Source organism: Alexandromys fortis, unplaced genomic scaffold (assembly GCF_014885135.2).
Source record: "Alexandromys fortis isolate MF-2015 unplaced genomic scaffold, M_Fortis_MF-2015_v1.1 scaffold_92, whole genome shotgun sequence".
Taxonomy (NCBI): Eukaryota; Metazoa; Chordata; class Mammalia; order Rodentia; family Cricetidae; genus Alexandromys; species Alexandromys fortis.
Genome location: NW_026067972.1, coordinates 4,047,935 through 4,062,301, shown reverse-complemented (window position 1 = coordinate 4,062,301; position 14,367 = coordinate 4,047,935). Strand labels below are relative to the sequence as shown.

At 50.8% G+C, this 14,367-nt stretch overlaps 1 long non-coding RNA gene across 3 annotated transcripts; it reads right to left on the bottom strand.

The window, feature by feature from the left end:
• Nucleotides 1-5,525: 5,525 nt before the first annotated feature.
• LOC126509866 (uncharacterized) lies at nt 5,526-10,266 on the bottom strand. Of its 3 annotated transcripts, XR_007594270.1 has the most exons (6): nt 10,057-10,266; nt 9,496-9,947; nt 9,074-9,262; nt 8,678-8,744; nt 7,638-7,807; nt 5,526-6,246 (listed from the first exon to the last, which is right to left on the bottom strand). It is a non-coding gene; the product is annotated as an uncharacterized lncRNA (long non-coding RNA). The 3 variants fall into 3 exon arrangements; XR_007594268.1 differs by having other exon boundaries at nt 9,496-10,266; XR_007594269.1 differs by lacking the exon at nt 7,638-7,807 and having other exon boundaries at nt 9,496-10,266.
• Nucleotides 10,267-14,367: the final 4,101 nt, after the last annotated feature.

The following is a 14,367-nucleotide window of genomic DNA, read 5'->3' as shown; positions in this document are numbered from 1 at the left end:
GTGAGAGACTTTGAGCAGGTGAGAGGGAAGCCTAGGATCCTCCTAGGACACTTCCGGTTACCTGTCCCTCTCATTGCTTTCCAGCCATCTTACAACCTTAGAAATCGTAGACCCTGCTAACAATGAAAATAATCTTTCACTAGTGTGTTTATGTGCACGTGCATATGTGTATATGCCATGGTGTACACAGAGGTATAAACAAAACTCAAAAAGCTTGTGGGAGTCTGTTCTTTCCTTCCGCAGTCCCCAGGACTGACTTCCTTCAGGCTTGGTGGTAAGGGCCTCTGCCCTTACCATTTTACCGAGCCATCTCAGTGAACCTTAGTGTCCACCTGCCCAGCTCTGGGAATTCTGGGAACCTGTGGCACAGCTGATGGGTTCTCTTGTTCATTAGTGAGTTAAATCAGAGTTGATGTGTGCTCGCCCATCTTGTATCTGTGAGACCCATTAGCACGGCTCTATAGGTCAGCAGTGCAAGCCTGTCTGGCCTGAATTAACCACCCGGGTCTTCAAGGGTCAAGGTATCAGCCAGCAGCATTACTTCCTGACTCTCTGTGGGAAGAGCTGACTTCTGAACTCATTCTGGTTCTTGGCAAAGTTCAGCTCTGGGAGGTTGGAAGGTTGAGGGACCTCCAGCTGTCAGCGGTAGCTACCAGCAATGAGAGAGCTTACCTCTCCCCAGGGGTTCCTTCTTAGCCTGGAGGAACAGCCAAGGCCTCTTCCTCTGTACTGGCCTGAGAGAGAACCTTTCTTTGTGTGTAGTGTCTATTTTCCTTGTTGGAGTCACCTGGGAGACACACCTTCGGCTGTCTGTAAGGGTGTTTCCAGAGTGGCTTAACTGAGAAGGGAAGACAACACTGAACTTGAACCGGGGTCATGGGCTGAATAAAAAGGACAAGGGAGAGCCCTGATAGGCATCTGAGCCACTCAGATGTGGGCCAGCGCTCTGACGTGCCTTCCTTGCCATGATGGGTTATACCCCCCAGCTGTGAGCTAGGATGAGCTTTTCCTTCGTGGTGCTGCTTCTTGGTATTTGGTCATCCAAATGAGAAAAGTAGCTACATGCTCACACTCTGCAGAAGACTGTGTGAGTTCTTTCCGTATGAATTTGTGTGTCCTCCAGCCTCAGCAGAGTCTGCAAACACATCTCATACTCGACTGAATTCGTGAGTCATCTTGGGTCCTTTTCAGGAAGTCACCGGAGTACAGCTTATGCAGTGGATCGGTTATGAGCCACACATCAGCAGAGAAGCCAACACTCCGCTCCCTCCCCTTCCGTCCCTTATCTGGCTGTATCTCAGCTGCAACAGGCCCCACAGGAGCCGGCACCAGACAGATAAAAACATCAAGGCCAGTTCCAACTACACAGAAGATCCTGGAATTTAATTTAACTCCTAACTGACAGTGTGCTGATACTTCTGTGGGCTCCCAGAGTGGCCTCGTGGAACAGCTGGTAACAGCTGTGGTGGCTTTGCCTTCACACCTCCCTTAGAATCCCAGGGGGTTCCACGGAGGTAAGGATCTTGCAGAAAAACTCACAGATGCCCAGGACCTCAGTGTGGGAAGGAACTGCACAAATCACTCAGTGACCTTTCTTGTGTTTTAAAAACCACTGAGTTGAGACCCTAGGGATCTCCCCAAGGTCTCGTGATTTTCCTTTGTTTTCCATGACTGGCTTTGAGAACATAAACAGGAGGCTAGGGAGCAGCTCGGTGGGTAGAGCGCTTGCTGTGGAAGTGTGAGGACCTGAGTTTAGCGGCCCAAAACCCAGGTAAAGCCAGATGTGGCCCTTTGTGCCTGTAAACCTAGCACTGGGAAGACAGAGCCACAGGGCTCCCCGGAGTTCACCAGCTAGCAAGGCTTGCCAAATTGGTGAACTCCAGGTTAAGTAGAGTCCCTGTCTCAAAAAATAAGGTGGAGAGTGATTGAATAACACACCCAATGCCACACACACACACATACACACAGCTTACACACAGACACGTGCACACACCCATCCAGCACATACCACACCACACACACAGACAGCTTACACACAGGCATGCACACACACCCATCCAGCACATACCACACCACACACACACACTCTCAGAGCATACACACAGGCATGCACACACACACACCCATCCAGCACATACCACACCACACAAACACACACACCGAGACTCTCCCCGCCTCTTCGTGTCCCACAGCTGGGTCACAGCCACCAGCCGAGGGTAGACACTAGGGTGGATAAAGGAATCAGTCTCGCTGAGCTCCAGACAGCCATCCAAGCTCCTCACCTCGTTATCTTTATATTAAATTCCGGCTTTTCATATTAAACCATGACTATTTTTATATTAAACTATGACTCTTCCATATTAAAAACTCTGATTCCAATAGCAGATAATTTAGTGGCAAAGTAGCTTTTAAGGTGAAACAAATATAGGACACATTTTCTGTGGTTTTCTTTTAATAATTTTCTATTAGCAGCTGAGGTTAGCCCTGTTCTTATTCCATATAGTGATTAAAATTGCATTTCTAACTCGCCGCCTGTTGTGGTTTCTCGGCCAAATGCCTGGGAACTTTCTCCTTCGACCGTAACCTTGGAACCACACCGTCCAAGCTTGCTCATTCGACTGAACTCTGGAACACTTTTTGATGGAATTCAGTAGCACTTAAAGTGTGTTTATTTATTTATTGGGAACTTCTCCTAGCTAGGGCTCTAGGGTGAGTAATTTCTGGAGCAGAGCTTGACCGTTATGAATAAAATGGAACCACGACTCCAAGTAATTCATGATTAACCCAAGAGTGAAGCCGTTAAGAGATCATTAAAAGCAAGGCGGGGTCAGGCATAAGGAAGGCTAGGGATCATCCTGGAAGCGGCCGTCAACTATGTAAACATTTGAACGCCTGTGAGGAAAAGATGCCATAAATAGAATTACAGGTGAGATGCTAAAAAAAAAAAAAAGTTTCTAACGTTCATACTGCCGGTGAATAGCTAAGTAGTACGAAGAACTTTCTCGACACAGAAGGAAAACAGGTCAAGCAGCAAATGTGCAGAAGCCTTGATGAGAGAGCGCTTACAGAGAAAGACGCATGCGCAAACTGAGAAACACAAAAATCTATCTATCTATCTATCTATCTATCTATCTATCTATCTATCTATCTATCTATCTTCTAGTATCTGTATCTATACCTATCTTACTTCCCAGGCCAGCCAGGCAGCTTTGAAGATGACTAAAACTTGTTCCTGGTGAGGAGGCAGGGGGATGCTTGGTTGGGAACGAAATAAGCCAAGAGGCTATTTCAAGGCAACCTGGCAGAGCCCATCAAATGCCCCGGACACTCGTTTTCAGCAATTTATTCTGCACCCTTCCCCCATTCAGCTGTGCAAAGACACACAGCTGAGGTTGTTCATGGCAGCTGTTTCCACACTGAGCTTGAACCGTGCAGATGTCCACTACGAAGAAACAATTGTCAGATGAAGGCCTGGGAAGATAACTCAGCAGGTAAAACTCTTGTCCGGCAGACCTAATCACCTGAGTTCCATCCCTGAAAATCCCATAAAGATGGAGGAGAGAACTGACTCTACAAGGTTGTCCTGAAACACACGCACACATACACACACACACATACACCCACGTGTGTGCGTACACACACACACTAATAATAATAAATATCCATATTAAAAAGAATTAATATAAAAAGATATGAATGGACCATATACATTAATACATTATTCATATATACATTAATATATATAAAACTTTCACAGCTGCATGAAGGACTGAAACACAAGATACACTTGTGACAGAAACATACATAGTTAAAAAGTCTAGAAGCATGGCACCTGTGATAGACACAACATGGAAACATGGGTGTTACAGGGACTGCTTCTGAGGAACTCAAGTAAGAGACTTCCAAGACTCATTAGCATGCTTTTTGTTTGAATTATAGTTCGAGAAATTGCAAACATTTAGAAATACATGGTCTAGCTCCTTTTGCTGGGTCATGTCCTCTTGCCCAACACAGACCCGTGGATGCAGGAGTCTAGTGTCCTGGAAGACTGTTCGCTTTTGGCTTAGGTGCAGGGATGGTGATGACAACCTCACAAGTTCAGGGACAATGGGAGGCGCTGTGGGGAGGAGGCGGAGTGAACTAACTCTGCTTTGATCTAACTAACTCTACAATGTTCTACACCTCCTGCTAATTGCTACAGCATCCCCGGAAAAGCCAGCCACTTGACTCCTGTGGGATGCTGGCTTTCTAGAGAGGATGGAGAACAACAGGAGAAACTACATGCTTCTGCTTTTGGTACAGTCTTGTAGCTATTCCAAGTCAAGTTCAGTGGGTTGGCAGATGTCCAGAGCCACCTTGGCACACTCCATCCACACTGCAGTCACGCTTCCTTTTCTTGAGTGTGTATGCCTCCATCTGCTCAGAACCTTCATGTAGTTGTTGTTTAGAATATTCAGGAGATAACCAAAGCCCATCTTTCCTCTCATCCTGTGTCTCTGTTCCCACTGCCTTGTTCCCTCATCCTTGAACAAGAGTAAGCATTTATTCTTCACATGCATCCCTGGAGCATTTGGCTCCCTCTTCTATGTGGGGAACCCTGTTCCACCATCCCCCAACTCCTCTGAGCTTCATTTAGATTCACTTTGCCATTGGCCAACATCCTCCCCAGAGAGGCAGAATGAGGCCTCCAGCATCCCTATGTGACTTTATGTGAGAAAAAATCTTAGCAGATGTGGTTAGAGACATTAAAACGGAAATACTCTCTAGACTATCCAGCTGGGTTCGGTGGAATGGGTGTGGGAGAGTCCCTTTCTTAATGTCCTCATTAAGATAAAAGTCTTTCTCACTTAGATAAAAGTAATTTTTAGTAGGTGTGGATGATACCTTGCTGTGGCTTGAGTTTGTATTTCTCTAATGTTGATATTGAATACTTTCTTGTGCCCAGCCATTGGCCTTTGCATGTTCTCTTGTGAGTGGTTCTCAGCATTTGGATTCAGGTCCCTAATTCATTTAGAGTGGTGTCCTTTATTTTCTTGCTATGATTTATTTGAGTTACACACACACAATACACACACACACACACACACACACTCCTTAACAGTGTGCCATTTTTTCCCGTTTAATGGATTGTCTTTTCACTCAGTTGATTATTTCCTTCGTTGTACAAAAGCTTTCAGCTTAATCTGTTTTTACTTTTATTGTTTATATGTTTGAACTTGTGATAGGTAGATAAATAGACAGATAGTTAGATGATAGGTAGGTAAGTAGGTAGGTAGGCTGAGGAGATAGATCAGTGGTTAAGGGTACTTGTTGCTCTTCTAGAGGACCCAGATTCAATTCCCAGCACCCTCATGGCAGTTCCAAGAGATCTAATGCCCTCTTCTGGCCTCCATGTGCACTGCACTTAAGTGGTACACAGACACACATACAAAGCATGCATACATATAAAATATAAAATAATAATAATATTTTTAAATTATTTTTTAAAGATTAGATAATTTGCTTAGATTGATATCAGGAAAATTTTATTTTATTTCTTTGTCCTGTTGTAGTTTTGGTACAGAAGATTCTCTTGAGAACCCATAGTTTAGAAGTCTGTCACCAGTGGGAATACTGAGAGGCCTTGGGACCTCCAGGGCATAGGAGAAGGAAGCCAAGTCAGTTATTGATGCCGCCTGCCAGAGTCTTGGTGCCAGTCATGGCCACTAGAGACATCTGTCTGTCAGTCCAGCTCTCTGAGCTCTGCCTCTGAGTTAAGGCAGCCCAGCTTGACTTTTAGCCCACCCAACCTACGAAATATGTTCTCCAAATGATGACGAAGTGAAATGAACCCTCATCCCTATGGAGCCATACATGGAGTGCTGTGGGAATGAGCACAGGTCTCCAGTGAGCAGCTGCGGAGATGAATGAACTCGGCCTTCATCTCACCGAGCCTTATCCATGTTCTGGGAAAACAACCTGCATCCCAGGGAGCCTGTGTCCACCTCCTATGAGGAAATTTCTTTGGAACAAACCTGCACGCTGTGAAGAGCTACACAGTCATGTGAGCTTTGATGACATCATTCAAAGTCCTGAAACATAGGATGAGGAAATCCTCTTGCAATAAAAAAACCACTTGGCCAAAAGAGTGGTCCATGGAGCCTCTGAGCTCACACGTGAAACACGACCGCAGCCTTAGCATCTGGGGCTCACAAGTGAAAGCTGATTGCCTTGGCAACCTGGGCTCCTAACAGCAACGAGGGAAACCTGAGAGGAAGGAACAGAACAGAGGTGGGATTTATTGGTCCATAGATCCAGTAGAGGAAAGGGCGGAGTCTGAACCTCATTCTGACTGGGACTAGGAACACATCCATCCTCGGACACCTCTGTCACACGGCCCTGGCTTCTCTCGCCTTCCCATCTTTCCAAGCTGGCTTTGTTCTCCGGCCTGCACATGTTGCCTGGTGCACAATGAAGGGCTTCGACCTCTCTGGGCTCCTTTTGGCTTAAACAAAAATAAAAGAATTTTCCCTCTAACTGCAAAACAAAACACTCTGGGTCAGAACTCAGCAGTATCAGCCTGGACCACACTGAGCTAACGTGCCTGTTCTCTGCCCTTCCTGCTGGGCCCTCTGCTTTTGAGACAGGCTTCTTGCTACTCAGTTGACACGTTCCTCAGCCTTCCTTGCAAGCATGTGTGGCCATATGCCCAAGTTTGACCAATGATATGTAAGCAGGAAAACTGTGGGGACATCTTTTGTATGGGAAAACCCGTGACAGCTCCGAGACTGGTTTTGATGGAGGTGGCAACCATTTAAGCTGACGGAGGGAAAGACTTTCTCCTGGTTGTCTGTGCAGATTCAAACCTGCTTGTAGCAGCACACAGATCACAGACAGGCTGAGCCTGACAGCCAGCCTCCGTTCTAGCCAGAATGTTCCCGGTATTTTGGCTGGCTGGAGCCAGAAGGCCGTGGGTTAGTTATACCTCCTCCTGCAGCCTGAGATACCAGAGGCTTGCCCTGGAACCAGACAGCCCAGCCGCCCACTATACATCCCCAGGGCCAGGAGGCCTGGAGCCTGCCCTGCAGACTGTGGGGGAGGGAGTTCCTAGCAATCTTCCTCCTTATTTGGGAGCGCAGTTCTGGACTGCTGGCGTGTGTCTCCAGTAAATGCACACACCGGGGCTGCCAAAGAGAGAGCGAGAATGAAGTGGGAGAGAAATCCCCAAGGCTGGTCGTGGGGAAGCCCCCCTTCCCTTCTGTCACCAAGATGGGCAGCAGGAAGCACCTTCTGCTCATCCTTCAAATCAAACTTCTCCCTCCTGCCAAGCCTCCCCATCAAAACCCCTCAGATCCATCCCAGAAGCAGTGTAGACAGATCCTAAACCAATGACAGACAGACGTGCTGTGTAGCCTGTGACTTCTGTGGAAGCAGTGCAGAGCGGAGCGCAGTCAGGAGGTTTCCACAGATGGCCTTAAACGTCTCTCTGTTCCTCCCTTCCAGCCTTTTCCGATTCTTCTCAGGCAAACTTTCCCGCCTCCCTGCCCAGGTCCTCACACCCAGATCCACTCCTCACAGAAGCGGGGTTTCTCTTTTTGCACAACGGGGGACAGGTTTCCATGTGCTCCGAGATGGGGCTCAGCAGACACCGCGGGTACTTGGGAGGCAATCTCAAGTTTTGTCAGGGTTCATCCCTGAAGTTAGCTCTTGGAGACAGCTCTGTGAATGAGCAGGTGGCCTGGCCTTTGTTTTGGTTCCCGGACTGTGCTCCTATCCTGATTCTGGGTCAAGGACATGCCTCAACCCTGTGTGGTGCATTCTCCTTTAGCTGGAGATGATTTCCAGAACAAAGAGGTATTGATTCCCAAACGAGAGAGAGAGAGAGAGAGAGAGAGAGAGAGAGAGAGAGAGAGAGAGAGAGAAAGAGCGCAGTTGGTTTTCAGATTTGTCCTGAACCTCTAAATTTTATTCATAGAAGCGGCGCTAGCCTTGGCTGTGAACGCAGCAGGCAATGCTACTGAAAGCTTCTGTCTGAGGCTCACAGCTGTGGGAGCGGGAAGCGGGCCCTACTTATAGATGCTTACGGACCCGGAATTGATTTCTCCTCCTTCCTTGGCCACAGAACCGTGAAACTGACAAGGGACATGGGATGTTCTCTAGCCCTGTTGCTGCTCTTCTGTGTCCTGTGGGTGGATCCCTTTCATCAACACAGAGTTTCCCAGATGCAAGTGTGACCCTGGAGCTCCCGCTGGCCCTCCCTGAAGATTACTCCCTCAGTGGCCTACTGCAGCCTGGGAACAGAGCAACGGTCTGTCTCTCTTGCGTCACCCTCAGAGGGAGACCTTCTGTGAAGAAAGTCCCTGGGCCTGAATGTTGCCAGCCCCTTCATGTAACGTCCCACACCTGCCGCCTCATCAGACCTCAGGACAGACTGGAATCCTCAAAGCCATTGGGGACCCAGACAGACCCAGACACTTTGAAGTACCTTAAAACATAATGTACGTGAGCGCGTTAAGGCTCTGAGAAGTCCTGCACAGTGCAGTTCACTGACTCTGTTTACTGTGGTGCTTTCTGTGCCTTAGTGACTCTGTGTCACTTTTTCCACGGATGCCTGTTCTCTCATTGGGTGGCATTCCACAGACACCCCCACCTCCCAAGAAAGGATGTGTTTTCCATCTATAGCCACGCCTAGCCTTACCTGGTGGACAGAGACTGTTTGATGCTGCTTGGGAGTCGCAGAACCTGATACAGACCTGGATGAGCATCTGCGTGGGAAGAAGAAGCATATTAGAGACACAAGCCATTCTTAGCCCAGGCCGAACTCGGGAATGATCACCATATGTTGAACCTTCTTTCTCAGGACAATTATGTCTGCGGCCAGCGCAGCCTTGTTAAGAACAGATTCCCCTCTCTTCCCCGGCTTTCAGACCCGTTTTCCACTGACCGGCCTTGAACCAGATCTGGGCAGCATATGTGTTTTGTTAGCCATGAGGACTTATTGTTTCTTCAAGCCTTTTACTGAAGCGAAGCTCTGCCTCGCAGCCTGTCTAACCTGGCCCCACCCCTACCCCTCAGTCACACGTCACCCTCTCACCTCAGATTTAAGTCCTCTGGGAAAGATGATTTTCTCATCTGATCACGAACATCAGGGATTTGCCTGGAAATTTGCCCCAGCCAGAAATCATTCGGGTCCATAACCCGTATGCCCAAGGACCACTCTCTAGTCTTGGTGCTGTACAGTCTACGAAGTTCTTTCTTTGCTTACCAGACGCCAGTGTCCAACCTAGGAAATGAACAAGGCCAGAATGCTAAGGTAGGTCCCCATCAGGCCCACTGAAGATGGGGGGACCCAGAAAAGTTAAGCAGTGACCCCGGGTCATAAAGCTCTGGCCTGACAGCTCTAAGTGCCAAGTCGGCTGCCTGTAGGCAAGGGAGACACTGAGAGGCCCGTGACACATTCCCTAGGACAAAGGGACTGGCCCAGCAAACAACTGAACCCACAGTCCAGGGAGTTACCTCCATTTGGGGGAGTGGGGTGGCAAAAGTTCACAATCTCCTTGGGTCCCCTTGGCTTGAGGACTCCACATTATGGCTCTGTGGAGACAAGAAGAGAAGGCCAAGAAGCCCAGCCATGCTGGGTTCCATGCCCCCATGGTGGTCCCAGGCAGGACAGGAGGGGAGCAGAGATACCACTTGCTGGAACCTAGGCTCCTCCCCCTGGATTCTCAGTGTAGCTACCACCACAGTGAGCCCGGACAGACTGCAGGTTGTGAGTTGGGGGAGGGGGGAAGCGAGCCATATGGAGCCGGATGACAGAATTTGGCAGTGCAGGCTCCACAGATGGGCTTGCTTATGTCCAGACACAATCGGAGGCCAAGGCCTGAATCATCTCTCTAGCAATTTCTTGTTTCCAAACACGTCTTTTGAAGAATGTGGGGATGATGCTCGGAGTGGCTATCAGAACCCCGCTGGGAATGGAGAGACAGACAGCAGAAAATGATGTTGCTTTTGTACAGGGGTGATGGGGAAAGATGGGACCAGACTGCTCGGGGTGGGGTCAGCAGACAGTGAGAGCACCTGGTGGCTTGAGCAGCATCTAGAGAATTCAGGCCAGAGGCATTATTGTATTTCTCAGGGTGTCCTCGTGGTCCTGTATGGGGTCACGGCAGCAGCCAGTCCGTCGCTCAGAAGGCAAGACAGAGATCAAGGAACAGCTGACCAAGGTCTGTTAGTGAGGGCTGAGTCCTACATAAGGAGGAGTGAACAGGGCAGCCTTGTGCCTCGGTTGGTTTCTCCACCAAGGGCCAAGATTCTAGAGGGTCCTGCCCCAGCGCTTTCGCTGGCTGTCCAGTAAGACCCTCCTGGAAGTCATCAGGAAGTCAAAACTGTCCTCTTGGCATTCAAGGCCCGACCAGAGTCTTTTTATTTTAGTTTTTTTGAGACAGGATTTCGTGTATTTCAGGATGGCCTACGTGGCCGAGAATGAGCTGAGCTTCTGGTCTTCCTGTTATTCACCTCCCGAGTGCTTGGATTACAGTTGCAGACCGCTTTGCCCGTTGTAGCACTGAGAATCAGACTGGAGTTGCATGCATGCTAGGCAGGTACCCTCTCGACTGAGCTACACCCCTACCCACCGGCTCCTTCCATCCTTATGGTCACCCCCACCCTGCAAATGTATCGCTCTAACTGGCAGCACTGTCTCCTGAATGCGCCCAGCCTGCCCGGTGTGAGGCTCCCCGGTGGCCCCCCGCCTCTGCTCCATGACTCTTGGGCTCTGCTCTGCGCTGTCTTCCAGCACATCTGTCTTGTCTCCTCATCTGCATCCTAAAGGATGCATATCCCTGTCCCATCACCAAAAAGAATGTCCTTTCCTGTACGTACCACCCTCAGGCTGGCAGGGAGCCCCCAGATACCACAGGGTAGGGCTTAGCTCACTTGAGACTGAGGTCACAGAAGGGAAAGGATGGAGCTGGCCCAACTCTCCACACCTGCCTAGTGTTGCACAGACTGAGGCCTGGCACCGGGCTCCAGGTCCTGTGTTCTTCCCACTGTGCCCTGGCCTTCCCCAGACTGTCACTGTCTTCCTCAGAAACGTGCTGAGACGTTCACTTGAATGTCCCCGTGCCCCCTTATTATAATGAGGACATTGAGGGACAAAGAGATTGACTTGTACAAGGCCATAAGAACCAGGTTCTCCCTGACTCAGCTCTGGAATGATTGAAGTCACGAATCGCACCCACATACCCAGCGTTTTACAGATAACATAGCTCTTTCCTGCTGCCTTTGTGTCCTCCCTTGCTCCATGCTTTGGGCTGAGGGTTATCAGCACATTTATTCCGAGGGCAGCGTGGAGACTCCGAGCGAACAAGTAAGTGTATGAGTTAGTGATTGCTGTATAACAAATGACCCCCCCTCCCCCAAACCCGGTGGCTCAGAACCGTATGTATTTATGGTGGTCCAGTTTCTGTTCCAAGGATTTGGTGTAGCTTAGCTGTGTCTTCTGTGTCATGGTCCCTTCAGCCCAGGTGGGTCTACTCAGGGCCCGCGTTCCTCTCTGAAGGCTCGACCGAGGAAGACTCAGCTGCCTGTCCCATCCGCTCTACTCCAAGCAACATTTAAGTCTGTGGGGGATGCCGAGGGCCTAAACGCTTCCCTGGCTGACTGCCTGGCTCCTCATCCTTGCCATGTGGGTGTACCCAGTTTGGTGGCTTGCTTCCTTGGTGTGTGAACAGAGACCCCAAGAGAGAAAAGACTAGCAAGGAAGACCTGAGTCTTTGGAACTCTGGAAGTGGCGTCCGGTCTCATTTCCTGTACAGTATTAGTTAGAAACAACTCTAGACACCTGCACTGTAGCTCGGGGAAGGGGCCTGCCTACAGCCTGGTTCCCAGCAGGGAGGCCCTGCCTGATCACGGTAGGGAATGGCCTGGCTGGTGTGTACAGCTCTGAGTTTGGCCTCCTGTCGCGTGGGTGCTCCGATCCACAGGCCACCAAGACAGGTAGCAATCAGCCCTGCTTCCAGCGTTCTAGAAAGGCTCTCAGGAAGAGAGATGGCCCTACTTTAATTACAGGGCTGGCCCCAGGGAGGATCTGGCTCTTCTCTGGATAGTCTCCCCCACCCCTTTCCTGCCAGCCTTGACTTTAAATCAAACTGCTCCCTGTTCAAGGGTTTCAGGCCCCAGGCAGGAAGAGGATTTACGAGTAGGTGATTGGGAAATGTAATATTAGGGATCGGGACCCAGAGGACAATGTAAGCCGGGAGGTCCTAGCCAGGCAACCTCCCTCCCGCTCCCGCGACCTCTCAGGCACTGCAGCCATCACCACCTCTGCCTTTATGAAAATCTTCCATCATCCTCCCTTCTGCCCACTGCTGTGTCCCTCCTGGCTGCGGGCACATCAGCCCCCACCCACATAGAGTCCGGGCCACCTATATTTCCTGGAGCCTGTCTTCCAGAGCTGGGTCCCGTCCCGTCCAGGTTGCCCCTTATCCCCTCCCCAGTCCTTCTGAGCGCCACTCTGCATTGGCCATACACCCGTCTCCATGACTGGCTCCTCGCCTGCAGTTTCATTTCCCCAAGTCTCTGTGGTTTCGTCGCCCCAGGATGCCTTCCCTGCTTGCTCTTCTGCCTCTGGCCCAGGATGCTGACTGAGCACTGTGGGCCTTCAGAGCATTGCATGGCATACAGGCCGTTCTCTTCCACCAGACAGAACCTCTTCAGGAAAAAGCTGGGTTCACCACCACCTGTCACACACACACACACACACACACACACACACACACACACACACCGCGCCACACACACACAACCAGGGTCAGCATCCTTACCAAGGGACTTCCCCGCTAAGACTCTCAATGGCTTCCCATTGCCTGTGAAACCAAACTCACCCTCCTCAGACTTTCTCGGGGCTGCCTTCATGCTTCCACCATTTGACTTGCTTGGGGCCGCCCTGGCTTCCTCTAGTCTCCGTCTCCCCAGCATTTCTACTTCCTCCAGTCACTCACGCAGGGCCACCCCTACCTCCCATTCCAGAGCAGCTGTGGCACAAGAAATTGTCTTTGTTCCTTCCTACCGTGAGGCTTTAGGCAAGCCTCTGCTCACCTAACTCCTGATAGGACAAAGGCTGCCTCCTCCATGAAGCCCTCTCTGACCGCCTTTCACCTAACTCAGTCCCTTGAGCTGTCTGCTCCCAGGCTAAGTGATTCAGGTTTCCCAGGGTTTGCATTAAGGAGCAGAGGAGTATCTGTTCCAGCCATCCCTCCTTCGGTTAGCGCTCCCTGGTGCAAGGGTGCCACCCTCAAACCCACCCCACCCCCTGCAGCTGTCTGTTCAGGAGGCAAAGACAAAGGCATCCCCTGGGGGAAGGGCGCTCAGGAAATCTCCAGGAGGCGCCTGACAGCCCTGCCCCCCCCCCAGAAGAAAGCACCCAGAAGGCTGCACCCCCAGGAGGGCTCTACCAGAAGGCCCTGCTGGATCGGAGCCAGGGAAGGGGAGGGGGCGGGGTGTAGGCATGTGTCGGGTGGGGGCGGAGACTTGTCATTTGCAGGGACAGCTTTTGATGGCTCTTGTTCTGGGTCCCAATGTCTTTGTTTATATAGATTGGCCAAGACAGAGTAGATATGGCCTTGGAGAATGGACCAAGGGACCTCAGGAAAGCGGGCTCACCGCTTCACAGGGAGTCTAGGGTACAAGCCGGTAAGAATGGCTCCCCCTGCTCCTGCTCCCTGCCTCTGGCGGGGGGGGGGGGGGGGGGCGGGATTCCCTTAACCAAAGCCCTTCAGGAGAGGGAAGCAGGAATTTTGGGTCTGGCTTATGGTCTTCAGCGTTCATTTGCCTGTCTGTCCTGACTCCTCAGTCTCTCCTTCTGGATTCACACCTCTTCAGACAGTTCCCAGAAGCCCCCACTTTCACTCCCCCACCGTCGGCGCGGTCCCCACAGATATACCACAGTGCAACTGGGTGCTCACACTCTTCCCTTCCTCCTGGGAGCCCAGCCCACCCTCTAGTTCACAGCCCACGCAAATGCAAATGTCCCTCGTCCTGACCAGCGAGCTTAAACACATCACACATTTCAGGCTCGCCTCTGCCTCTTGCCAGCCAAGGTGAGTCTCTCTGGCCTCCCGCCTCGGCTTTCTCCTGGGGAAAGGTGAGACAGTCCCTGACAGAGCCACACAGGTCCCATAGTGTGGTGGGCACATGTACGGTCGCCATGGCGTCCAGCTTACTGGCCTTCCTTCACGGTGACCCACTTTCCCGTCAGTCCGTCTCTGTGCTCTCCCCAGAGTTCTCTTCCGTTGTCCGTGCTGTCACCCCGCCCATCCCCCAACACACACACACACACACCATGCTGTCACCCCGCCCATCCCCCAACACACACACACACACACACAC